The following is a 25629-nucleotide window of genomic DNA, read 5'->3' as shown; positions in this document are numbered from 1 at the left end:
AGTGTTTCAAGTGCGGCAATCAAGGCCATTATGCGAGAGAATGTGTCGGAGAGAAGGAAAGGAATTTTTGTGGTGGATGCAGAAAGAGATTGGCGGAGTGCAACTGTGGAGAGGTTATGACTGAAGAGGGGAGTCAAGTACTATTCGAGGAAGCAGTTGTATTGTCGCAAGAAGGAGAAGAAGATGGAGGAGAGGACGTGGTGGAGGGTGGAGATGGAGGAAGGAAGAAGGGAGAAGAAGGACCAGAAGATGAATGTAATTGGGAGCAGTATGGATTCCGAAATAAGAAGATGGAGTTTTCAGGAGGAGGGGGGGAGTGGACTGGGGGGAAGCACGGGGGACTCACAGGTGTTGGGGGAAAGCACAGCACTAACAAGTACCTCGGGGGGTGAAGAAATGGAGAGGGTTTTGAGTTTGATGACAATAACAGAAACGGAGATGAACACGGGGAGCACAACGACTATACCAGAGACGGAGATGAACACGGGGAGCACAACGACTATACCAGAGACGGAGATGAACACGGGGAGCACAACGACTATACCAGAGACGGAGATGAACACGGGGAGCACAACGACTATACCAGAGACGGAGATGAACACGGGGAGCACAACGACTATACCAGAGACGGAGATGAACACGGGGAACACAACGACTATACCAGAGACGGAGATGAACACGGGGAACACAACGACTATACCAGAGACGGCGATGAACACGGGGAGCACAACGACTATACCAGAGACGGAGATGAACACGGGGAGCACAGCGGATGACAATACCAGAGACGGAGATGAACACAGGGAGCACAACGACGACTATACCAGAGACGGAGATGAACACGGGGAGCACAACGACGACAATACCAGAGACGGAGATGAACACGGGGAGCACAACGACTATACCAGAGACGGAGATGAACACGGGGAGCACAACGACGACTATACCAGAGACGGAGATGAACACAGGGAGCACGACGACTATACCAGAGACGGAGATGAACACGGGGAGCACAACGATGACAATAACAGAAACGGAGATGAACACGGGGAGCACAACGACGACTATACCAGAGACGGACATGAACACGGGGAGCACAACGATGACTATACCAGAGACGGAGATGAACACGGGGAGCACAACGACTATACCAGAGACGGAGATGAACACGGGGAGCACAACGACTATACCAGAGACGGAGATGAACACGGGGAACACAACGACTATACCAGAGACGGAGATGAACACGGGGAGCACGACGACTATACCAGAGACGGAGATGAACACGGGGAACACAACGACTATACCAGAGACGGCGATGAACACGGGGAGCACAACGACTATACCAGAGACGGAGATGAACACGGGGAACACAACGACTATACCAGAGATGGAGATGAACACGGGGAGCACAACGACAATACCAGAGACGGAGATGAACACGGGGAGCACAACGACAATACCAGAGACGGAGATGAACACGGGGAGCACAACGACGACTATACCAGAGACGGAGATGAACACGGGGAGCACAACGACTATACCAGAGACGGAGATGAACACGGGGAACACAACGACTATACCAGAGACGGAGATGAACACGGGGAGCACAACGACTATACCAGAGACGGAGATGAACACGGGGAACACAACGACTATACCAGAGACGGAGATGAACACGGGGAGCACAACGACAATACCAGAGACGGAGATGAACACGGGGAACACAACGACGACTATACCAGAGACAGAGATGAACACGGGGAGCACAACGACTATACCAGAGATGGAGATGAACACGGGGAGCACAACGACTATACCAGAGACGGAGATGAACACGGGGTGCACAACGACGACTATACCAGAGACGGAGATGAACACGGGGAGCACAACGACTATACCAGAGACGGAGATGAACACGGGGAACACAACGACTATACCAGAGACGGAGATGAACACGGGGAGCACAACGACGACTATACCAGAGACGGAGATGAACACGGGGAACACAACGACTATACCAGAGACGGAGATGAACACGGGGAACACAACGACTATACCAGAGACGGAGATGAACACGGGGAACACAACGACGACTATACCAGAGATGGAGATGAACACGGGGAGCACAACGACTATACCAGAGACGGAGATGAACACGGGGTGCACAACGACGACTATACCAGAGACGGAGATGAACACGGGGAGCACAACGACTATACCAGAGACGGAGATGAACACGGGGAACACAACGACTATACCAGAGACGGAGATGAACACAGGGAGCACAACGACTATACCAGAGACGGAGATGAACACGGGGAGCACAACGACGACTATACCAGAGACGGAGATGAACACAGGGAGCACGACGACTATACCAGAGACGGAGATGAACACGGGGAGCACGACGACTATACCAGAGACGGAGATGAACACGGGGAGCACAACGATGACAATAACAGAAACGGAGATGAACACGGGGAGCACAACGACTATACCAGAGATGGAGATGAACACGGGGAACACAACGACTATACTAGAGACGGAGATGAACACGGGGAGCACAACGACGACTATACCAGAGACGGAGATGAACACGGGGTGCACAACGACGACTATACCAGAGATGGAGATGAACACGGGGAGCACAACGACTATACCAGAGACGGAGATGAACACGGGGAGCACAACGACGACTATACCAGAGACGGAGATGAACACGGGGAACACAACGACTATACCAGAGACGGAGATGAACACGGGGAGCACAACGACGACTATACCAGAGACGGAGATGAACACGGGGAGCACAACGACTATACCAGAGACGGAGATGAACACGGGGAACACAACGACTATACCAGAGACGGAGATGAACACGGGGAGCACAACGACTATACCAGAGACGGAGATGAACACGGGGAACACAACGACTATACCAGAGACGGAGATGAACACGGGGAACACAACGACGACTATACCAGAGACGGAGATGAACACGGGGAGCACAACGACGACTATACCAGAGACGGCGATGAACACGGGGAGCACAACGACTATACCAGAGATGGAGATGAACACGGGGAGCACAACGACGACTATACCAGAGACGGAGATGAACACGGGGAACACAACGACTATACCAGAGACGGAGATGAACACGGGGAGCACAACGACTATACCAGAGACGGAGATGAACACGGGGAGCACAGCGGATGACAATACCAGAGACGGAGATGAACACGGGGAGCACAACGACTATACCAGAGACGGAGATGAACACGGGGAGCACAACGACGACTATACCAGAGACGGAGATGAACACGGGGAGCACAACGACTATACCAGAGACGGAGATGAACACAGGGAGCACGACGACTATACCAGAGATGGAGATGAACACGGGGAGCACAACAACGACTATACCAGAGACGGAGATAAACACGGGGAACACAACGAATATACCAGAGACGGCGATGAACACGGGGAGCACAACGACTATACCATGAGACGGAGATGAACACGGGGAGCACAACGACTATACCAGAGACGGAGATGAACACGGGGAGCACAACGACTATACCAGAGACGGAGATGAACACGGGGAGCACAACGACTATACCAGAGACGGAGATGAACACGGGGAGCAGAACGATGACAATAACAGAAACGGAGATGAACACGGGGAGCACAACGACTATACCAGAGACGGAGATGAACACGGGGAGCACAACGACTATACCAGAGACGGAGATGAACACGGGGAGCACAACGACTATACCAGAGACGGAGATGAACACGGGGAGCACAACGACTATACCAGAGACGGAGATGAACACGGGGAGCACAACGACTATACCAGAGACGGAGATGAACACGGGGAGCACAACGACTATACCAGAGACGGAGATGAACACGGGGAGCACAACGACTATACCAGAGACGGAGATGAACACGGGGAGCACAACGGACGAGGGTGTAAAGAAGAAAAGTTGGCTGGATGAAATGGACTTGGAGGAGATATCGGACTCGGATGATGGGGAAAAGTTTGAAAGAATGAGAGGAGGATACAGGAAGAGGAAAGCAGCGGAGGGGGGGGAGAGAAAGGGTGGTAGAGGAAAGAAACTGGATAAAAGGTAGAGGATAATGAAATTATATTTTATAATTTTATTATTTATTAGTATGGTCACAATAATGTCGATAAATGCGAATGGGTTGAGAACAATAGGAAAATTTAATAGAATAGTACACATAAAGAATTCTGATATTTTATGTATTCAAGAGACGCACTGGGATAATATGTGTGTTTTAGAAGTACAGAAAATATGGAGGGATTTTATTTATGTAAACAATGGTAGGGGGAATTCATGTGGGGTTGCAATTTTAATAAGGAAGGATGTAGTAGAAAATGTGAAGAAGATATATAATGATAATAATGGGAGGATTTTAATTTTAGACTTTGAATATATGAGTAGGGTTTTTAGGATTATAAATATTTATGCGCCGAATAATGAAATAGAGAGAAGGAATTTATTTTTAGAATTAGCGAAATGGTGCAAGGGAAACTGTATTTTAGTTGGGGATTTTAATGTAAAAATGGATAGACTAGATATGACAAGGGGAGCTATTTTTAGAAGTGACGTATCTAGGGGGGTTTTAAGGAAGATGATGGTTGAAAACAATTTAATTGATATATGGAGGGAGGAGAATCCTAATAAGAGAGAATTTTCTAGAAGGCAGGTGGTTTTAGGGGAATTGAAACAGACACGGATAGATTTGGTTTTAGTAAATGAAGGCTTAAGGAATTTTATGAAGGATATTAAATATATTTTTACAACTTTTAGTGATCATGCTGGGTTAACATTTTCGGTGGGGTTAGATAAGGAAAGGAAAGGGGGGGAATATGGTGTATGAATGCAGGGTATCTAGGTGATGAGGAATACGGGAAACAACTTAAATCTTTGATAGAACATGAAATGGAGGATAAGCAAAAAGGGAATGATAAGTGCAAGTGGTGGGAAAATGTTAAGGAAAAAATAAAAGTTTTTAGTATTAGATATGCAAGGAAGAAGAGGAGTAGGATGATAAGAGCAGAAAATTATTTAAGAACAAAATTGTATGAAGAAATGAAGAAATGTGATAGTGATCCTGATTATACTATTGAAAGGTTTTTAGATTTAAAAGCAAAATTGAGCAAATGTGAAATAGAGAAGTGTAAGGGTGCAATTATTAGAAGTAGGGCAAAATATGTTTTAGAAGGGGAGAAATGTACCTCATTTTTTCTTGGTTTAGAAAAAACTAAACAGACGAAATCATATATTAGTGAGATTGAAAATGTAAAGGGTGAAGTGGTAAATGATTATGTTGAGATATTAGAAACTGTACAGAATTTTTATAAGGATTTATTTAAGAAAGGGGAGGTGGATGAGGGGTGTGTAAAAGAGATTTTAAGTAGTGTGGATATGCAAATTGGTGTTGAGGATAAGCAAATGTGTGATAGGAAGATAACAATGGATGAAGTGAAAGATGCAATTAAGGGTTTACAAATAAATAAAAGTCCTGGAGTAGATGGACTAATTGCAGAGTTTTATAAAATGTATGAAAGTATTTTAGCACCTATTTTATTAGAAGTATATCAATATATGGAAGACAATAATACTGTTTCAGATTCCATGGTGACAGGGCTGATATCGATTTTATATAAAAATAAGGGGAGCAAACTGAAACTAGAAAATTATAGGCCAATTAGTTTATTAAACTCAGATTATAAGATTTTAGCTAAGATACTGGCAAATAGGATGAAGATGGTTTTAAATGATATTATAGCACCTACACAAAATTATAGTGTGCCTGGAAGAGATATAGCAGATACCATAACTACACTTAGAGATGTGATAAATAAAATGAATAGCGACAAGATGGGGGGGATTGTTTTAAGTATAGATTTTAATAAAGCTTTTGACAGGGTGGAACATGATTTTATGTTTAGGGTACTGGAAAAGTATGGGTTTGGAAATGGTATAATAAGATGGATAAAATTATTATATAGAAAGGCTAAAAGTAGGGTTAAATGTAATGGGGTTTTAACAGATTCTTTTATTCTTGAGAGGTCAGTGAGACAGGGGTGCCCTTTATCAGCTTTATTGTTTGTTTTATCGGTAGAACCCTTAGCGGCATACCTTAAAAAAGATCATTTTATAAATTGTGTAGAGACTCCGCAAGGAGGTTTTAGTTTAATTCATCAATATGCAGACGATACCACAATTACAGTCAGAGATGAGGGAAGTGTTAAAAGGGTGATGGAGTGTTTTAAAGTATATGAGAAAGCCTCAGGAGCTAAAGTGAATATGGAGAAGTCAGTAATAATGTATGTTGGGAAGAATAATGAGGGGATTTTTCCTTTTAAGGTGGTAAATGATTATTTTAAGGTGTTAGGTGTGTTTTTAGGGGTGAAGGAACAAGAAGCTAGGGATCTGACATGGAGTGGGGTTATAAACAAAGTTAGGAAGGTAGTAAATATGTGGAGGGGGAGGGCTTTGAAATTAAAAGGGAAAGTAATTGTTGTAAATTCCTTGCTGATGTCAATTTTTATTCATGTCATGAACGTTTTAGATGTACCAGAATGGGTTTTATCTGAAATGAATATGATTTTAGTTGATTTTTTATGGGATGGGAAAGGAGCGAAAATTTCTTTTAAAACATTGATTGCAGGTTATGAGGAGGGGGGTTTGAAGTTGGTGGATTTAAATGTAAGGAAAAAAGCAATTAGAGTTAAAATGGTACGGAAATATTTATATGGTGAACTAGATTATGGATGGAAAAGATTTTTTAAGGAGTATTTGCAGGAGGTTGGGAGGATGGGGGACAATGGTTTATTGATGTGCATGAAAAAAGAAATGTTAAGTAATATACCATTGTTTTATAGAGAAGTGTTTGAAGCTTGGGGGGAGTTTTTACCAAATATTTATTATGAGTGTACCATTTTAGACAATATTTTAAATCAGCCAATTTTCTTAAATCCCAAGATACAATATAATAATAAGATGTTGTTTTGTAAATATTTTATGAGGGCTGGGATGAGACAGATTGGGGATATTTTATACGAGGTCATTCCAGGGTTTCTTACTGTACAAGCGATTTATGATAATGTTTGTGAAGTAGAAGATGAAATAAGTAAAACTACAATAGAAAATATGTATAAGAGAATTTTAGGGTGTATTCCTGAAGAATGGGTGCTTTTAATAAATACAGAGGTGGTTGAGAGAGCTAAGGGTTTACCGGTTTTATATTATGAAAGTAATGGGGAGAAACATGTTTTATCAGGTTTGAAAGTTAAAAAGATTTATGAAAAATGTATTTTAAGAGAGATAAAAGCTCCTGCTTCAGAAAAAGTGTGGTCTAGGGTATTTGTAAATATAGATGTAAAATCAATATGGAAGAATGTCAATGTAAAATATAATTCTATAGAATGTGAAGATAATGATTTTAAATTGAAACATAATAGGATTTTTACGAACGTGGTTTTACATCAAATAAATAGAGACATTAAAAGAGAATGTGATATTTGTGGTACGGAGGTGGAAAATTTTATGCACTTTTTTATTGAATGTAGTAGATTACAAGGGTTTCATGAGTTTATAAAGGGGCTTTTAGAACAACATTGGGGAGAAGATATTGTAAATGGGGTTGAGTGGAGGAGGTTGTTTCTATTTGGTATAAATGGAAAAAGCAAAGTTTTTAATATTAATTTGATGAATTATGTTCTTAGCCATGCTAGATACGCTGTAAGACAAAGAAGGAATTTAGGACATTATGAAGGGAAAATTGTGAGTGTGGAGGTTTTATTTAAAAGTATTTTAGAGAAAGATATTGAACTAATATATAAATATGGAGGATGTAATTTTGAAAAACTGTTTGTGTGGGGGAGCACTTTTATCGAAATTGATCAAAATGGAAAACTTGTTTTTAATTATTAATTGGTTTTATTTTCTTTTCTTTTTTGATTTTGTAAAAGGATGAATTGTTCATCCTTTTTTATTATTATTGTTTGAATATTGTAAATATTATGTGTTTTTTCATAATAAAAGATTAAAAAAAAAAAAAAAAACACGCGAAAGGTCCTCGGTTCGAAACTGGGCGGAAACAGAGCTCTTTGACATGTGCAGTAGGTACAGTACTTTCAACAAAGAATTGTTATTTTCATGAATTCTGTATTCTGGAAATTCGAATACATGCCATGAATATCTGTAAAATTTGGTTTACTCCTCGCAGCTAAATGTAGCAGCAGTTTCTGAGGTGTAGCGGTTATCACGTTCGCTTCACACGCCCCTTTTTGGAGTTTCAGGAAGTGGAAGAGAAGCAGGTGTCTGAGTGCTTGAGAGAGAATATCGTTTTTTTTGGAGGTCTAGTTGACTTATAAGTTTGAAAGTTTGAGAAGGAACTGACGGTGAACGTGGAAATAAGTGGAGAAGGGAAAATAACAACGATGGAATTGCTGAGAGGAATAAAGGAAGTTTGCGGAACAATACTGGGATGTCGAATGAAAGACGGGAATAAGTATGAAGTAACAATGTCTCATGTAAATGGAAAAGAAAGACTAATAGACGGGCTAAAGATAAAGAACTGTCAAATCATGGCTAAAGAACTAGGGAACGATGAGCTGGTGGTGTCCTTTTTGAACTTGCCCGCATACATTACGGATGAGGAGATAGAAGAGAAACTAAAAGGCTGGAAGGTGAAGGCGACCACGCCAATCAAGAGGAGGATGTGGCCAGGAACGGACATTGTAGATGGGACAAGATTTTGCAAGGTAAAGTTTACAGACAATGTGCAATCCTTGCCATATTCTACTAAATTTAACACTGTCGAGGGATTTGAATATTTTCGTGTAATCCACGACAATCAAGTGAAGGTATGTAGATTATGTATTCAGCCGGGGCACATACTTAAGGAATGTCCGGAATTCACATGCCACAAATGTAGTGAACAAGGGCATTATGCCAGAGAATGTCGGAACATAGGAAATGTGTGCAAAATGTGTGACAGACCTAAAGTTAGATGTAGCTGTAATAAGGGAGAAAATCACTTACTTTTGCAAACAATGGACCTCACGTCTGAGGAAGAGGGGAGTGTGCCTATGGAGAGGGAGGATGAGAGTGACATGGAGAGTGTGACTCCAGAGACAGTGGCAGATAAGCTTGAAGAGCCTGTAATGTCTCCTGGCAAAGCACGAGACGCCGTTTTAGTCTCTGCTGCTGACAAGGTGGAACAGCAGCACATGATGGGTGAAAGACATACACAGGTAGAGATGGTGCAAGGTGCTTCTCAGGTGCCTGAGCCAGCTTTAAGCCTGTGTAAAAATTACACCAAAGAGTGGGCTGGGTCCACTGAAGTCACGGGCACTGTTAAAGCGCACTTTTCAAAAGGCTTCCCCGCCGCTCCCCCCAAAAATCCAAATAAAGAGACGGATGATGAAATAGATAGTGAGGATCTTCAGTTGTTTGTAAAAAATAAGAGGTCATTGTCGAAAACCAGGGAGATGATGGGTTTTGGAAAAAAGAAAAAGTAGGATTTTTAAGGACTTGTTTGGCTCTGATTATACTTCTGCACACATTCATAATGATTACAGTCGCATCCCTAAATGGTAACAGTTTGAGAAACATGAGCAAATTTGAGCAGGTATTAGTGTCTGTTAAGGCAGACATGTTGTGTTTTCAAGAGACCAATTGGACAGACTCCAAAATGCAGGAGATTAAGAGTAAATGGTCAGATTTAATTTTTTGTAGTCATGGAGGGGATAAAACATGTGGTGTGGCTATTTTGATAAAAAATGATGTGGTGCAAAATGTAAAAGAAATATATGCTGACAATGATGGCAGACTTATTGTAATTGAATTTGAAGTTCAAAATGTAGTTTTTCGTTTAATTAATGTTTATGCTTCAAACATTGAATCTGAAAGGAGAGAAATGTTTCACAAATTAAAAACACTGTGCTCAGAAAACTGTATACTGATAGGAGATTTTAATGTGAGGTGTAGTAGAATGGATGCCTCTAGTTGTGCTAAATTCAGATATGACTCTTCTAGAAATGCATTATGGAAACTTATGAATGAGGAGAATCTAGTAGATATATGGAGGGCTGAAAATCCAAACAGAAGAGTATTCTCTAGAAGGCAGGTGGTTCTAAAGGAATTAAAACAAAGCAGAATTGATTTATGTCTAGCAAAACAAGAATTGGTGCAGAATGTTAAGAAGGTGTCATATACCTTTACAGCATATAGTGATCATGCAGTAATGTCATTTCAAATGGGTTTTGGTGTGGAGAGGAGAGGGGGAGGTGTCTGGTGTTTAAATGCCAGTCTGTTAAAGGAGGAAGGATATAGAAATGAAATTGTTGAATGTATTAATGATGAAATGTCTAATGTACTGTTAAAAGAGAATGTGTGTTTATGGTGGGAGGAAGTGAAAGTAAAAGTAAAAAATAGGAGTATTAGGTACGCAAAAAATCATAACCGTTTAGATAAGCAGAAAGAAATAATGCTTAGGAATAGGATGTTGCATGAACTTGAAAAGGCTGATACGGATCCAGACTATGATGTTGTGAATTATTTGAAAATCCATGCAGAGCTGGGTCGTTATGAAAAAAATAAATGTTTGGGTGCTATTGTTAGGAGCAGGGCACAGTACGCTTTGGAGGGAGAGAAATGTACATCCTTTTTTTGGGGTCTGGAAAAAAGAAAACAAACTAAGAGTTACATTGTAGAGTTGGAAGATGAAAGAGGTGTAAAGGTAAACGATTTTGTTGGGATCTTAGAGACAGTTGAAACCTTTTACAGAAATCTTTACAAAAAGAATGATGTAGATAAAGTGTGTGTTGTAAAAGTGTTGGATACAATTAGTGCCAAAGTATCGCAGGCAGATAGAATGATGTGTGATGAAGAGATTTCGATTATGGAAATCAAGGAAGCAATTGTTAGCACGCAAGGTAATAAAAGTCCGGGTTTGGATGGTTTAACAAATGAGTTCTATAAAGTCTTTGTAGATATTTTGGCACCCATTTTAGTGAGGGTGTTTCATTATATGGAAGAGAATAAGGAAATCCCTGAGTCTATGTCAACTGGAATGTTAACGATCTTATTCAAAAATAGGGGCAGTAGATTAAAGTTAGAAAATTATAGGCCTATTAGCCTTCTAAATTCGGATTATAAGATACTGACTAAAGTGTTAGCGAATAGGATGAAAAAGGTGATTGGGAGTATTATTGAATCAACACAAGCCTACGGCATACCTGGAAGAGATATTGCAGATGTCATTTGTACAATTAGGGATGTTGTTAATCAAATGAAAAATGAAGGTGGTATAGTTTTAAGTTTGGACTTTAACAAAGCTTTCGATAGAGTGGAGCACAGCTTTTTATTACAGACTTTGGAGAGGTTTGGGTTTGGGCCAAAGTTTGTATCTTGGATCAACCTGTTGTATAGTGGGGCTAAAAGTTGTGTTAAATGTAACGGAGTGTTAACAGATACTTTCCCTGTGGAGAGGTCAGTAAGGCAGGGCTGTCCTTTGTCAGCTCTGCTGTACAGTGTTTCTACAGAACCGTTAGCTACATTGATAAATAGTAATAAAGAAGTAAGGGGTGTTGGAATCCCAGGTGGTGGTGTCAGTGTTGTACATCAGTACGCTGATGACACTACTTGTACTGTGAAGGATATAGAAAGTATTGGAAGCATTATGGGGATCATAGATATATATGGCAAGGCATCGGGTGCTAAAGTTAATATAGAGAAGACTGAAATAATGTTTGTTGGGGATATCAATGTAAACGGGTGTGAGATTCCATTCAAGAGCGCAAAGGATTTTATTAAAGTGCTGGGAGTAAACATTGGTGTAAAGGAGAAAGAGGCAAAAGATATAACTTGGACTGGGATCCTTAATAAAGTCAAGCTAACGTTGAATTTCTGGAAAAATAGAAAACTAAAGTTACAAGGGAAAGTAATTGTTGCAAATGCTTTGGTATTATCCAAATTTGTGTATGTTTTGGGAGTCCTGGACATGCCGGAGTGGGTCCTAAATGAATTGAATAATGTGGTGTCAAATTTTATATGGGATGGTAAAGGAGTGAGAATATCTCAGAAAACATTGATTGCTGACTATGTGGATGGAGGTTTAAAACTTGTAGATTTAGGTGTCAAAAGAAAAGCTATTAGGATAAAAACAGTAAAGAAATATTTGTATGACAGTGAAGATTATGGCTGGAAACACTTCTTTAGAGTCTACTTAGAGGAGAGTGGTGGTTGTGAGGATAATGGTTTATTGATGGGGCTTAAAAGGGCAATGTTTGAAAAGGTACCAGATTTTTATAAAGAGGTGCTAAATGCATGGGCAGAGTTGTTGCCTAATGTATATTATGAATGTGGACATATTGACCTGATTATGAATCAACCTATATTTCTGAATGAGAAAATCAAGAACAAAGAAAAAGTTTTGTATAATAAAGTATTTATGAGTGCAGGTCTACGGCAAATAAAAGATTATACTTATGAGGTAATTCCAGGGTTTTTACCTGGGGAAGCTATTTTTGACATAATCAATGAATGGGATGAAGAGGTGGGAAGGGGAACAGTGAATAATATGTATGACAAGATAAAGAATAGTATACCAAGAGCATGGGTTGATTTAATAAATAGTGAAGTTGAAAGAGAAGATTTATTTGTATTTCCTAATTTGTTCATTGGTAGCAGTAAGAAGAAAGTACATTTATCTAGTATACCAGTGAAAAGATTGTATAGAATAATGGTAGGAAAAGTGTGTAGAAGGCCGGCTGCTGAGAAATTTTGGAAAGTAGTTTTTCCGGAATTGGATGAAAAAAAGATATGGGGAAATTTAAATGTAAAATATAATAGTAAGGAGTGTGAAAATAATGATTTCAAACTAAGACATAATAGAATATTTACAAAGGTGGTGCTAAAGAAAATTAATTGTGAGATAGAAAGGGAATGCGACGTATGTGGACGTTTCCCGGAAACTCTTATGCATTTGTTTATAGAATGTGAGGATTTAAAATATTTTTTTTGTAAAGTTAAGGAAATGTTATGTAGAAACTGGGGGGGAGATTTCGTGAAAAAGTATGCGTGGGAGGAACTTTTGTTATTTGGAGTGTCTGGTAAATGTGAGGGTGCTAATGTGTGTTTGTTGAATATGGTTTTGAGTTTTGTGAGGTATGCTATTTTTTGTAGGAGGAATTATGTTTCTTTTGACAGAAAGAGGGTTCAGGTGTGGAGTATCTTTATAGCACTGTTCAGTAAACACATAGATATGTTGTTTAATTATGGGATGGAACATTTTGATGAGTCTTTTGTTGAAGGGAGTGGGTTAATTTCACGAGAGGAGAGTGGAGGTATCACTTATAATTTTTGAAAGCACTGTTTTGATATTTTCTTTGTTGATAATTTGATAGGGGGTGAATTGTTCACCTGCCTCTGTTAGTCTAGTGTCTTCTGTATTGTTCTCTGTGGATTGTACTGTAAACAGTAGATTGTACTGTAAATATTGTAAACAAACATTTTTGATAATAAAAAAAAAAAAAAAAAAAAAAAAATCACGTTTGTTCACACGCGAAAGGTCCCTGGTTCGAAACCAGGCGGAAACAACGCTCATCGACACATTCAAGAAGTACCATAGTGTTAACAAAGAATTTCATTATTCTCTTATTTTGGAAATTCGAATACGTGCCATGAATATTTTTAAAATTCGGTTACTCCTTGCAGCTAATTGTAGCAGTAGTTTCTGTGGTGTAGTGGTTATCACGTTAGCTTTACACGTGAAAGGTCCTCAGTTTGAATCCGGGAGGAAACAGTGCTCTTTGACATGTGCAGTAGATACTGTACTATTAACACAGAATAGTTATTTTCATAAATGCCTAATTTTGGAAATTTGAACACGTGCCATGAATATCTGTAAAATTCGGTTTACTCCTTGCAGATAGTTGTTGAAGCAGTTTCTGTAGTGTAGTGGTTATCACGTTCGCTTTACACGCGAAAGGTCCTCGGTTCGAAACCGGGCGGAAACAGTGCTCTTTGACACGTGCAGTAGGTACAGTACTTTTAAAAGAGAATAGTTATTTTCATAAATGCCTAAATTTGGAAATTTCAACACGTGCCATGAATATCTGTAAAATTCGGTTTACTCCTTGCAGATAATTGTTGAAGCAGTTTCTGTAGTGTAGCGGTTATCACGTTCGCTTAACACGCGAAAGGTCCTCGGTTCGAAACCGGGCGGAAACAGAGCTCTTTGACAAGTGCAGTAGGTACTGTACTTTCAACAAAGAATTGTTATTTTCATGAATTCTGTATTTTGGAAATTCGAATACGTGCCATGAATATCTGTAAAATTCGGTTTACTCCTTGCAGCTAAATGTAGCAGCAGTTTCTGTAGTGTAGTGGTTATCACGTTCGCTTTACACGTGAAAGGTCCTCAGTTTGAAACCGGGAGGAAACAGTGCTCTTTGACATGTGCAGTAGGTACTGTACTATTAACAGAGAATAGTTATTTTCATAAATGCCTAATTTTGGAAATTTGAACACGTGCCATGAATATCTGTAAAATTCGGTTTACTCCTTGCAGATAATTGTTGAAGAAGTTTCTGTAGTGTAGTGGTTATCACGTTCGCTTAACACGCGAAAGGTCCTCGGTTCGAAACCGGGCGGAAACAGAGCTCTTTGACACGTGCAGTAGGTACTGTACTTTCAACAAAGAATTGTTATTTTCATAAATTCTGTATTTTGGAAATTCGAATACGTGCCCTGAATATCTGTAAAATTCGGTTTACTTCTTGCAGGAAAATCAAGCAGCAGTTTCTGTAGTGTAGTGGTTATCACGTTCTCTTTACACGCGAAAGGTCCTCGGTTCGAAACCGGGCGGAAACAGTGCTCTTTGACACGTGCAGTAGGTACAGTACTTTTAAAAGAGAATAGTTATTTTCATAAATGCCTAAATTTGGAAATTTGAACACGTGCCATGAATATCTGTAAAATTCGGTTTACTCCTTGCAGATAATTGTTGAAGCAGTTTCTGTAGTGTAGCGGTTATCACGTTCGCTTAACACGCGAAAGGTCCTCGGTTCGAAACCGGGCGGAAACAGAGCTCTTTGACACGTGCAGTAGGTACTGTACTTTCAACAAAGAATTGTTATATTCATGAATTCTGTATTTTGGAAATTCGAATACGTGCCATGAATATCTGTAAAATTCGGTTTACTCCTCGCAGCTAAATGTAGCAGCAGTTTCTGTAGTGTAGTGGTTATCACGTTTGTTCACACACGAAAGGTCCCTGGTTCGAAACCAGGCGGAAACAACGCTCATCGACTCGTTCAAGAAGTACCATAGTGTTAACAAAGAATTTCATTATTCTCTTATTTTGGAAATTCGAATACGTGCCATGAATATTTTTAAAATTCGGTTTACTCCTTTCAGCTAATTGTAGCAGTAGTTTCTGTGGTGTAGTGTTTATCACGTTTGCTTCACACGCGAAAGGTCCCTGTTTCGAAACCGGGCGGAAACAACGCTCATTGACACATTCTGAAGTACCATAGTGGTAACAGAAAATTTCATGAATTCTTTATTTTGGAAATTCGAATACGTGCCATGAATATTTTTAAAATTCGGTTTACTCCTTGCAGCTAATTGTAGCAGTAGTTTCTGTGGTGTAGTGGTTATCACGTTCGCTTCACACGCCCCTTTTTGGAGTTTCAGGAAGTGGAAGAGAAGCAGGTGTCTGAGTGCTTGAGAGAGAATATCGTTTTTTTTGGAGGTCTAGTTGACTTATAAGTTTGAAAGTTTGTGAGTGACTGTAGTGAAGTTTCTGTGAAACGTTTTTGCTATTGTCCCCCATCAGCGTGAGCTGTTTGGGGGATATTGCTTAAAATAACCGGACGGACAACATGGCTTCGACATCAAGAATACAAACGACGACGAGAAAGGACAACAGTGAAATCAGAATGTTAAACGAAGAACTGAAAAAAAGAACATATGAGAAGGAACTGACGGTGAACGTGGAAATAAGTGGAGAAGGGAAAATAACAACGATGGAATTGCTGAGAGGAATAAAGGAAGTTTGCGGAACAATACTGGGATGTCGAATGAAAGACGGGAATAAGTATGAAGTAACAATGTCTCATGTAAATGGAAAAGAAAGACTAATAGACGGGCTAAAGATAAAGAACTGTCAAATCATGGCTAAAGAACTAGGGAACGATGAGCTGGTGGTGTCCTTTTTGAACTTGCCCGCATACATTACGGATGAGGAGATAGAAGAGAAACTAAAAGGCTGGAAGGTGAAGGCGACCACGCCAATCAAGAGGAGGATGTGGCCAGGAACGGACATTGTAGATGGGACAAGATTTTGCAAGGTAAAGTTTACAGACAATGTGCAATCCTTGCCATATTCTACTAAATTTAACACTGTCGAGGGATTTGAATATTTTCGTGTAATCCACGACAATCAAGTGAAGGTATGTAGATTATGTATTCAGCCGGGGCACATACTTAAGGAATGTCCGGAATTCACATGCCACAAATGTAGTGAACAAGGGCATTATGCCAGAGAATGTCGGAACATAGGAAATGTGTGCAAAATGTGTGACAGACCTAAAGTTAGATGTAGCTGTAATAAGGGAGAAAATCACTTACTTTTGCAAACAATGGACCTCACGTCTGAGGAAGAGGGGAGTGTGCCTATGGAGAGGGAGGATGAGAGTGACATGGAGAGTGTGACTCCAGAGACAGTGGCAGATAAGCTTGAAGAGCCTGTAATGTCTCCTGGCAAAGCACGAGACGCCGTTTTAGTCTCTGCTGCTGACAAGGTGGAACAGCAGCACATGATGGGTGAAAGACATACACAGGTAGAGATGGTGCAAGGTGCTTCTCAGGTGCCTGAGCCAGCTTTAAGCCTGTGTAAAAATTACACCAAAGAGTGGGCTGGGTCCACTGAAGTCACGGGCACTGTTAAAGCGCACTTTTCAAAAGGCTTCCCCGCCGATCCCCCCAAAAATCCAAATAAAGAGACGGATGATGAAATAGATAGTGAGGATCTTCAGTTGTTTGTAAAAAATAAGAGGTCATTGTCGAAAACCAGGGAGATGATGGGTTTTGGAAAAAAGAAAAAGTAGGATTTTTAAGGACTTGTTTGGCTCTGATTATACTTCTGCACACATTCATAATGATTACAGTCGCATCCCTAAATGGTAACAGTTTGAGAAACATGAGCAAATTTGAGCAGGTATTAGTGTCTGTTAAGGCAGACATGTTGTGTTTTCAAGAGACCAATTGGACAGACTCCAAAATGCAGGAGATTAAGAGTAAATGGTCAGATTAAATTTTTTGTAGTCATGGAGGGGATAAAACATGTGGTGTGGCTATTTTGATAAAAAATGATGTGGTGCAAAATGTAAAAGAAATATATGCTGACAATGATGGCAGACTTATTGTAATTGAATTTGAAGTTCAAAATGTAGTTTTTCGTTTAATTAATGTTTATGCTTCAAACATTGAATCTGAAAGGAGAGAAATGTTTCACAAATTAAAAACACTGTGCTCAGAAAACTGTATACTGATAGGAGATTTTAATGTGAGGTGTAGTAGAATGGATGCCTCTAGTTGTGCTAAATTCAGATATGACTCTTCTAGAAATGCATTATGGAAACTTATGAATGAGGAGAATCTAGTAGATATATGGAGGGCTGAAAATCCAAACAGAAGAGTATTCTCTAGAAGGCAGGTGGTTCTAAAGGAATTAAAACAAAGCAGAATTGATTTATGTCTAGCAAAACAAGAATTGGTGCAGAATGTTAAGAAGGTGTCATATACCTTTACAGCATATAGTGATCATGCAGTAATGTCATTTCAAATGGGTTTTGGTGTGGAGAGGAGAGGGGGAGGTGTCTGGTGTTTAAATGCCAGTCTGTTAAAGGAGGAAGGATATAGAAATGAAATTGTTGAATGTATTAATGATGAAATGTCTAATGTACTGTTAAAAGAGAATGTGTGTTTATGGTGGGAGGAAGTGAAAGTAAAAGTAAAAAATAGGAGTATTAGGTACGCAAAAAATCATAACCGTTTAGATAAGCAGAAAGAAATAATGCTTAGGAATAGGATGTTGCATGAACTTGAAAAGGCTGATACGGATCCAGACTATGATGTTGTGAATTATTTGAAAATCCATGCAGAGCTGGGTCGTTATGAAAAAAATAAATGTTTGGGTGCTATTGTTAGGAGCAGGGCACAGTACGCTTTGGAGGGAGAGAAATGTACATCCTTTTTTTTGGGTCTGGAAAAAAGAAAACAAACTAAGAGTTACATTGTAGAGTTGGAAGATGAAAGAGGTGTAAAGGTAAACGATTTTGTTGGGATCTTAGAGACAGTTGAAACCTTTTACAGAAATCTTTACAAAAAGAATGATGTAGATAAAGTGTGTGTTGTAAAAGTGTTGGATACAATTAGTGCCAAAGTATCGCAGGCAGATAGAATGATGTGTGATGAAGAGATTTCGATTATGGAAATCAAGGAAGCAATTGTTAGCACGCAAGGTAATAAAAGTCCGGGTTTGGATGGTTTAACAAATGAGTTCTATAAAGTCTTTGTAGATATTTTGGCACCCATTTTAGTGAGGGTGTTTCATTATATGGAAGAGAATAAGGAAATCCCTGAGTCTATGTCAACTGGAATGTTAACGATCTTATTCAAAAATAGGGGCAGTAGATTAAAGTTAGAAAATTATAGGCCTATTAGCCTTCTAAATTCGGATTATAAGATACTGACTAAAGTGTTAGCGAATAGGATGAAAAAGGTGATTGGGAGTATTATTGAATCAACACAAGCCTACGGCATACCTGGAAGAGATATTGCAGATGTAATTTGTACAATTAGGGATGTTGTTAATCAAATGAAAAATGAAGGTGGTATAGTTTTAAGTTTGGACTTTAACAAAGCTTTCGATAGAGTGGAGCACAGCTTTTTATTACAGACTTTGGAGAGGTTTGGGTTTGGGCCAAAGTTTGTATCTTGGATCAACCTGTTGTATAGTGGGGCTAAAAGTTGTGTTAAATGTAACGGAGTGTTAACAGATACTTTCCCTGTGGAGAGGTCAGTAAGGCAGGGCTGTCCTTTGTCAGCTCTGCTGTACAGTGTTTCTACAGAACCGTTAGCTACATTGATAAATAGTAATAAAGAAGTAAGGGGTGTTGGAATCCCAGGTGGTGGTGTCAGTGTTGTACATCAGTACGCTGATGACACTACTTGTACTGTGAAGGATATAGAAAGTATTGGAAGCATTATGGGGATCATAGATATATATGGCAAGGCATCGGGTGCTAAAGTTAATATAGAGAAGACTGAAATAATGTTTGTTGGGGATATCAATGTAAACGGGTGTGAGATTCCATTCAAGAGCGCAAAGGATTTTATTAAAGTGCTGGGAGTAAACATTGGTGTAAAGGAGAAAGAGGCAAAAGATATAACTTGGACTGGGATCCTTAATAAAGTCAAGCTAACGTTGAATTTCTGGAAAAATAGAAAACTAAAGTTACAAGGGAAAGTAATTGTTGCAAATGCTTTGGTATTATCCAAATTTGTGTATGTTTTGGGAGTCCTGGACATGCCGGAGTGGGTCCTAAATGAATTGAATAATGTGGTGTCAAATTTTATATGGGATGGTAAAGGAGTGAGAATATCTCAGAAAACATTGATTGCTGACTATGTGGATGGAGGTTTAAAACTTGTAGATTTAGGTGTCAAAAGAAAAGCTATTAGGATAAAAACAGTAAAGAAATATTTGTATGACAGTGAAGATTATGGCTGGAAACACTTCTTTAGAGTCTACTTAGAGGAGAGTGGTGGTTGTGAGGATAATGGTTTATTGATGGGGCTTAAAAGGGCAATGTTTGAAAAGGTACCAGATTTTTATAAAGAGGTGCTAAATGCATGGGCAGAGTTGTTGCCTAATGTATATTATGAATGTGGACATATTGACCTGATTATGAATCAACCTATATTTCTGAATGAGAAAATCAAGAACAAAGAAAAAGTTTTGTATAATAAAGTATTTATGAGTGCAGGTCTACGGCAAATAAAAGATTATACATATGAGGTAATTCCAGGGTTTTTACCTGGGGAAGCTATTTTTGACATAATCAATGAATGGGATGAAGAGGTGGGAAGGGGAACAGTGAATAATATGTATGACAAGATAAAGAATAGTATACCAAGAGCATGGGTTGATTTAATAAATAGTGAAGTTGAAAGAGAAGATTTATTTGTATTTCCTAATTTGTTCATTGGTAGCAGTAAGAAGAAAGTACATTTATCTAGTATACCAGTGAAAAGATTGTATAGAATAATGGTAGGAAAAGTGTGTAGAAGGCCGGCTGCTGAGAAATTTTGGAAAGTAGTTTTTCCGGAATTGGATGAAAAAAAGATATGGGGAAATTTAAATGTAAAATATAATAGTAAGGAGTGTGAAAATAATGATTTCAAACTAAGACATAATAGAATATTTACAAAGGTGGTGCTAAAGAAAATTAATTGTGAGATAGAAAGGGAATGCGACGTATGTGGACGTTTCCCGGAAACTCTTATGCATTTGTTTATAGAATGTGAGGATTTAAAATATTTTTTTTGTAAAGTTAAGGAAATGTTATGTAGAAACTGGGGGGGAGATTTCGTGAAAAAGTATGCGTGGGAGGAACTTTTGTTATTTGGAGTGTCTGGTAAATGTGAGGGTGCTAATGTGTGTTTGTTGAATATGGTTTTGAGTTTTGTGAGGTATGCTATTTTTTGTAGGAGGAATTATGTTTCTTTTGACAGAAAGAGGGTTCAGGTGTGGAGTATCTTTATAGCACTGTTCAGTAAACACATAGATATGTTGTTTAATTATGGGATGGAACATTTTGATGAGTCTTTTGTTGAAGGGAGTGGGTTAATTTCACGAGAGGAGAGTGGAGGTATCACTTATAATTTTTGAAAGCACTGTTTTGATATTTTCTTTGTTGATAATTTGATAGGGGGTGAATTGTTCACCTGCCTCTGTTAGTCTAGTGTCTTCTGTATTGTTCTCTGTGGATTGTACTGTAAACAGTAGATTGTACTGTAAATATTGTAAACAAACATTTTTGATAATAAAAAAAATAAATAAAAAAAAAATCCTCGGTTCGAAACCGGGCGGAAACAGTGCTCTTTGACACCTGCAGTAGGTACAGTACTTTTAAAAGAGAATAGTTATTTTCATAAATGCTAAATTTGGAAATTTCAACACGTGCCATGAATATCTGTAAAATTCGGTTTACTCCTTGCAGCTGAATGTAGCAGCAGTGTCAGTAGTGTAGTGGTTATCACGTTCGCTTAACACGCGAAAGGTCCTCGGTTCGAAACCGGGCGGAAACAGAGCTCTTTGACACGTGCAGTAGGTACTGTACTTTCAACAAAGAATTGTTATTTTCATGAATTCTGTATTTTGGAAATTCGAATACGTGCCATGAATATCTGTAAAATTCGGTTTACTCCTCGCAGCTAAATGTAGCAGCAGTTTCTGTAGTGTAGTGGTTATCACGTTTGCTTCACACGCGAAAGGTCCCTGGTTCGAAACCGGGCGGAAACAACACTCATTGACACATTGTGATTTACCGTAGTGGTAACAGAAAATGTCATGAATTCTTTATTTTGGAAATTCGAATACGTGCCCTGAATATTTTTAAAATTCGGTTTACTTCTTGCAGGAAAATCAAGCAGAAGTTTCTGTAGTGTAGTGGTTATCACGTTCGCTTTACACGCGAAAGGTCCTCGGTTCGAAACCGGGCGGAAACAGTGCTCTTTGACACCTGCAAAAGGTACAGTACTTTTAAAAGAGAATAGTTATTTTCATAAATGCCTAAATTTGGAAATTTCAACACGTGCCATGAATATCTGTAAAATTCGGTTTACTCCTCGCAGCTGAATGTAGCAGCAGTGTCTGTAGTGTAGTGGTTATCACGTTCGCTTTACACGTGAAAGGTCCTCAGTTTGAAACCGGGAGGAAACAGTGCTCTTTGACATGTGCAGTAGGTACTGTACTATTAACAGAGAATAGTTATTTTCATAAATGCCTAATTTTGGAAATTTGAACACGTGCCATGAATATCTGTAAAATTCGGTTTACTCCTTGCAGATAATTGTTGAAGCAGTTTCTGTAGTGTAGCGGTTATCACGTTTGCTTAACACGCGAAAGGTCCTCGGTTTGAAACCGGGCGGAAACAGAGCTCTTTGACACGTGCAGTAGGTACTGTACTTTCAACAAAGAATTGTTATTTTCATGAATTCTGTATTTTGGAAATTCGAATACGTGCCATGAATATCTGTAAAATTCGATTTACACCTCGCAGCTAATTGTAGCAGTAGTTTCTGTGGTCTAGTGGTTATCACGTTTGCTTCACACACGAAAGGTCCCTGGTTCGAAACCGGGCGGAAACAACGCTCATTGACACATTCTGAAGTACCATAGTGGTAACAGAAAATTTCATGAATTCTTTATTTTGGAAATTCGAATACGTGCCATGAATATTTTTAAAATTCGGTTTACTCCTTGCAGAAAAATCAAGGAGCAGTTTCTGTAGTGTAGTCGTTATCACGTTAGCTTTACACGTGAAAGGTCCTCAGTTTGAAACTGGGAGGAAACAGTGCTCTTTGACACGTGCAGTAGGTACTGTACTATTAACAGAGAATAGTTATTTTCATAAATGCCTACTTTTGGAAATTTGAACACGTGCCATGAATATCTGTAAAATTCGGTTTACTTCTTGCAGGAAAATCAAGCAGCAGTTTCTGTAGTGTAGTGGTTATCGCGTTCGCTTTACACGCGAAAGGTCCTCGGTTCGAAACCGGGCGGAAACAGAGCTCTTTGACACGTGCAGTAGGTACTGTACTTTCAACAAAGAATTGTTATTTTATTGAATTCTGTTTTTTGGAAATTCGAATACGTGCCATGAATATCTGTAAAATTCGGTTTATTCCTCGCAGCTAAATATAGCAGCAGTTTCTGTAGTGTAGTGGTTATCACGTTTGCTTCACACGCGAAAGGTCCCTGGTTCGAAACCGGGCGGAAACAACGCTCATTGACACATTCTGATTTACCGTAGTGGTAACAGAAAATTTCATGAATTCTTTATTTTGGAAATTCGAATACGTGCCATGAATATTTTTAAAATTCGGTTTACTCCTTGCAGAAAAATCAAGCAGCAGTTTCTGTAGTGTAGTGGTTATCACGTTAGCTTTACACGTGAAAGGTCCTCAGTTTGAAACTGGGAGGAAACAGTGCTCTTTGACACGTGCAGTAGGTACTGTACTATTAACAGAGAATAGTTATTTTCATAAATGCCTACTTTTGGAAATTTGAACACGTGCCATGAATATCTGTAAAATTCGGTTTACTTCTTGCAGGAAAATCAAGCAGCAGTTTCTGTAGTGTAGTTGTTATCGCATTCGCTTTACACGCGAAAGGTCCTTGGTTCGAAACCGGGCGGAAACAGTGCTCTTTGACAAGTGCAGTAGGTACTGTACTTTCAACAAAGAATTGTTATTTTCATGAATTCTGTATTTTGGAAATTCGAATACGTGCCATGAATATTTTTAAAATTCGGTTTACTCCTTGCAGCTAATTGTAGCAGTAGTTTCTGTGGTCTAGTGGTTATCACGATTGCTTCACACGCGAAAGGTCCCTGGTTCGAAACCGGGCGGAAACAACACTCATTGACACATTCTGAAGTACCATAGTGGTAACAGAAAATTTCATGAATTCTTTATTTTGGAAATTCGAATACGTGCCATGAATATTTTTAAAATTCGGTTTACTCCTTGCAGAAAAATCAAGCAGCAGTTTCTGTAGTGTAGTGGTTATCACGTTAGCTTTACACGTGAAAGGTCCTCAGTTTGAAACTGGGAGGAAACAGTGCTCTTTGACACGTGCAGTAGGTACTGTACTATTAACAGAGAATAGTTATTTTCATAAATGCCTAATTTTGGAAATTTGAACACGTGCCATGAATATCTGTAAAATTCGGTTTACTCCTTGCAGCTAATTGTAGCAGTAGTTTCTGTGGTGTAGTGGTTATCACGTTCGCTTCACACGCCCCTTTTTGGAGTTTCAGGAAGTGGAAGAGAAGCAGGTGTCTGAGTGCTTGAGAGAGAATATCGTTTTTTTTTGGAGGTCTAGTTGACTTATAAGTTTGAAAGTTTGTGAGTGACTGTAGTGAAGTTTCTGTGAAACGTTTTTGCTATTGTCCCCCATCAGCGTGAGCTGTTTGGGGGATATTGCTTAAAATAACCGGACGGACAACATGGCTTCGACATCAAGAATACAAACGACGACGAGAAAGGACAACAGTGAAATCAGAATGTTAAACGAAGAACTGAAAAAAAGAACATATGAGAAGGAACTGACGGTGAACGTGGAAATAAGTGGAGAAGGGAAAATAACAACGATGGAATTGCTGAGAGGAATAAAGGAAGTTTGCGGAACAATACTGGGATGTCGAATGAAAGACGGGAATAAGTATGAAGTAACAATGTCTCATGTAAATGGAAAAGAAAGACTAATAGACGGGCTAAAGATAAAGAACTGTCAAATCATGGCTAAAGAACTAGGGAACGATGAGCTGGTGGTGTCCTTTTTGAACTTGCCCGCATACATTACGGATGAGGAGATAGAAGAGAAACTAAAAGGCTGGAAGGTGAAGGCGACCACGCCAATCAAGAGGAGGATGTGGCCAGGAACGGACATTGTAGATGGGACAAGATTTTGCAAGGTAAAGTTTACAGACAATGTGCAATCCTTGCCATATTCTACAAAATTTAACACTGTCGAGGGATTTGAATATTTTCGTGTAATCCACGACAATCAAGTGAAGGTATGTAGATTATGTATTCAGCCGGGGCACATACTTAAGGAATGTCCGGAATTCACATGCCACAAATGTAGTGAACAAGGGCATTATGCCAGAGAATGTCGGAACATAGGAAATGTGTGCAAAATGTGTGACAGACCTAAAGTTAGATGTAGCTGTAATAAGGGAGAAAATCACTTACTTTTGCAAACAGTGGACCTCACGTCTGAGGAAGAGGGGAGTGTGCCTATGGAGAGGGAGGATGAGAGTGACATGGAGAGTGTGACTCCAGAGACAGTGGCAGATAAGCTTGAAGAGCCTGTAATGTCTCCTGGCAAAGCACGAGACGCCGTTTTAGTCTCTGCTGCTGACAAGGTGGAACAGCAGCACATGATGGGTGAAAGACATACACAGGTAGAGATGGTGCAAGGTGCTTCTCAGGTGCCTGAGCCTGCTTTAAGCCTGTGTAAAAATTACACCAAAGAGTGGGCTGGGTCCACTGAAGTCACGGGCACTGTTAAAGCGCACTTTTCAAAAGGCTTCCCCGCCGATCCCCCCAAAAATCCAAATAAAGAGACGGATGATGAAATAGATAGTGAGGATCTTCAGTTGTTTGTAAAAAATAAGAGGTCATTGTCGAAAACCAGGGAGATGATGGGTTTTGGAAAAAAGAAAAAGTAGGATTTTTAAGGACTTGTTTGGCTCTGATTATACTTCTGCACACA

General features: G+C 39.4%; 10 non-coding genes across 10 annotated transcripts; all 10 read left to right on the top strand.

Moving 5' to 3' along the window:
- Nucleotides 1–13998: 13998 nt before the first annotated feature.
- trnav-uac (transfer RNA valine (anticodon UAC)) lies at nucleotides 13999–14071 on the top strand. Its single transcript has one exon. It is a non-coding gene; the product is annotated as a tRNA-Val (tRNA).
- Nucleotides 14072–14212: 141 nt separating this feature from the next.
- trnav-aac (transfer RNA valine (anticodon AAC)) lies at nucleotides 14213–14285 on the top strand. Its single transcript has one exon. It is a non-coding gene; the product is annotated as a tRNA-Val (tRNA).
- Nucleotides 14286–14640: 355 nt separating this feature from the next.
- Nucleotides 14641–14713, top strand: trnav-aac (transfer RNA valine (anticodon AAC)). The gene has a single exon. It is a non-coding gene; the product is annotated as a tRNA-Val (tRNA).
- A 141-nt stretch (nucleotides 14714–14854) lies between these two features.
- trnav-uac (transfer RNA valine (anticodon UAC)) lies at nucleotides 14855–14927 on the top strand. The gene has a single exon. It is a non-coding gene; the product is annotated as a tRNA-Val (tRNA).
- Nucleotides 14928–15068: 141 nt separating this feature from the next.
- trnav-aac (transfer RNA valine (anticodon AAC)) lies at nucleotides 15069–15141 on the top strand. The gene has a single exon. It is a non-coding gene; the product is annotated as a tRNA-Val (tRNA).
- Nucleotides 15142–21575: 6434 nt separating this feature from the next.
- Nucleotides 21576–21648, top strand: trnav-cac (transfer RNA valine (anticodon CAC)). The gene has a single exon. It is a non-coding gene; the product is annotated as a tRNA-Val (tRNA).
- A 133-nt stretch (nucleotides 21649–21781) lies between these two features.
- On the top strand, nucleotides 21782–21854 carry trnav-uac (transfer RNA valine (anticodon UAC)). Its single transcript has one exon. It is a non-coding gene; the product is annotated as a tRNA-Val (tRNA).
- A 989-nt stretch (nucleotides 21855–22843) lies between these two features.
- On the top strand, nucleotides 22844–22916 carry trnav-uac (transfer RNA valine (anticodon UAC)). The gene has a single exon. It is a non-coding gene; the product is annotated as a tRNA-Val (tRNA).
- A 141-nt stretch (nucleotides 22917–23057) lies between these two features.
- trnav-cac (transfer RNA valine (anticodon CAC)) lies at nucleotides 23058–23130 on the top strand. Its single transcript has one exon. It is a non-coding gene; the product is annotated as a tRNA-Val (tRNA).
- A 347-nt stretch (nucleotides 23131–23477) lies between these two features.
- On the top strand, nucleotides 23478–23550 carry trnav-uac (transfer RNA valine (anticodon UAC)). Its single transcript has one exon. It is a non-coding gene; the product is annotated as a tRNA-Val (tRNA).
- Nucleotides 23551–25629: the final 2079 nt, after the last annotated feature.

Source organism: Salmo salar, chromosome 18 (genome assembly GCF_965601325.2).
Source record: "Salmo salar chromosome 18, fSalSal1, whole genome shotgun sequence".
NCBI lineage: Eukaryota > Metazoa > Chordata > Actinopteri > Salmoniformes > Salmonidae > Salmo > Salmo salar.
Note: the sequence above shows the minus strand (reverse complement) of the source record. Positions and strands in the feature narration are given on the sequence as shown.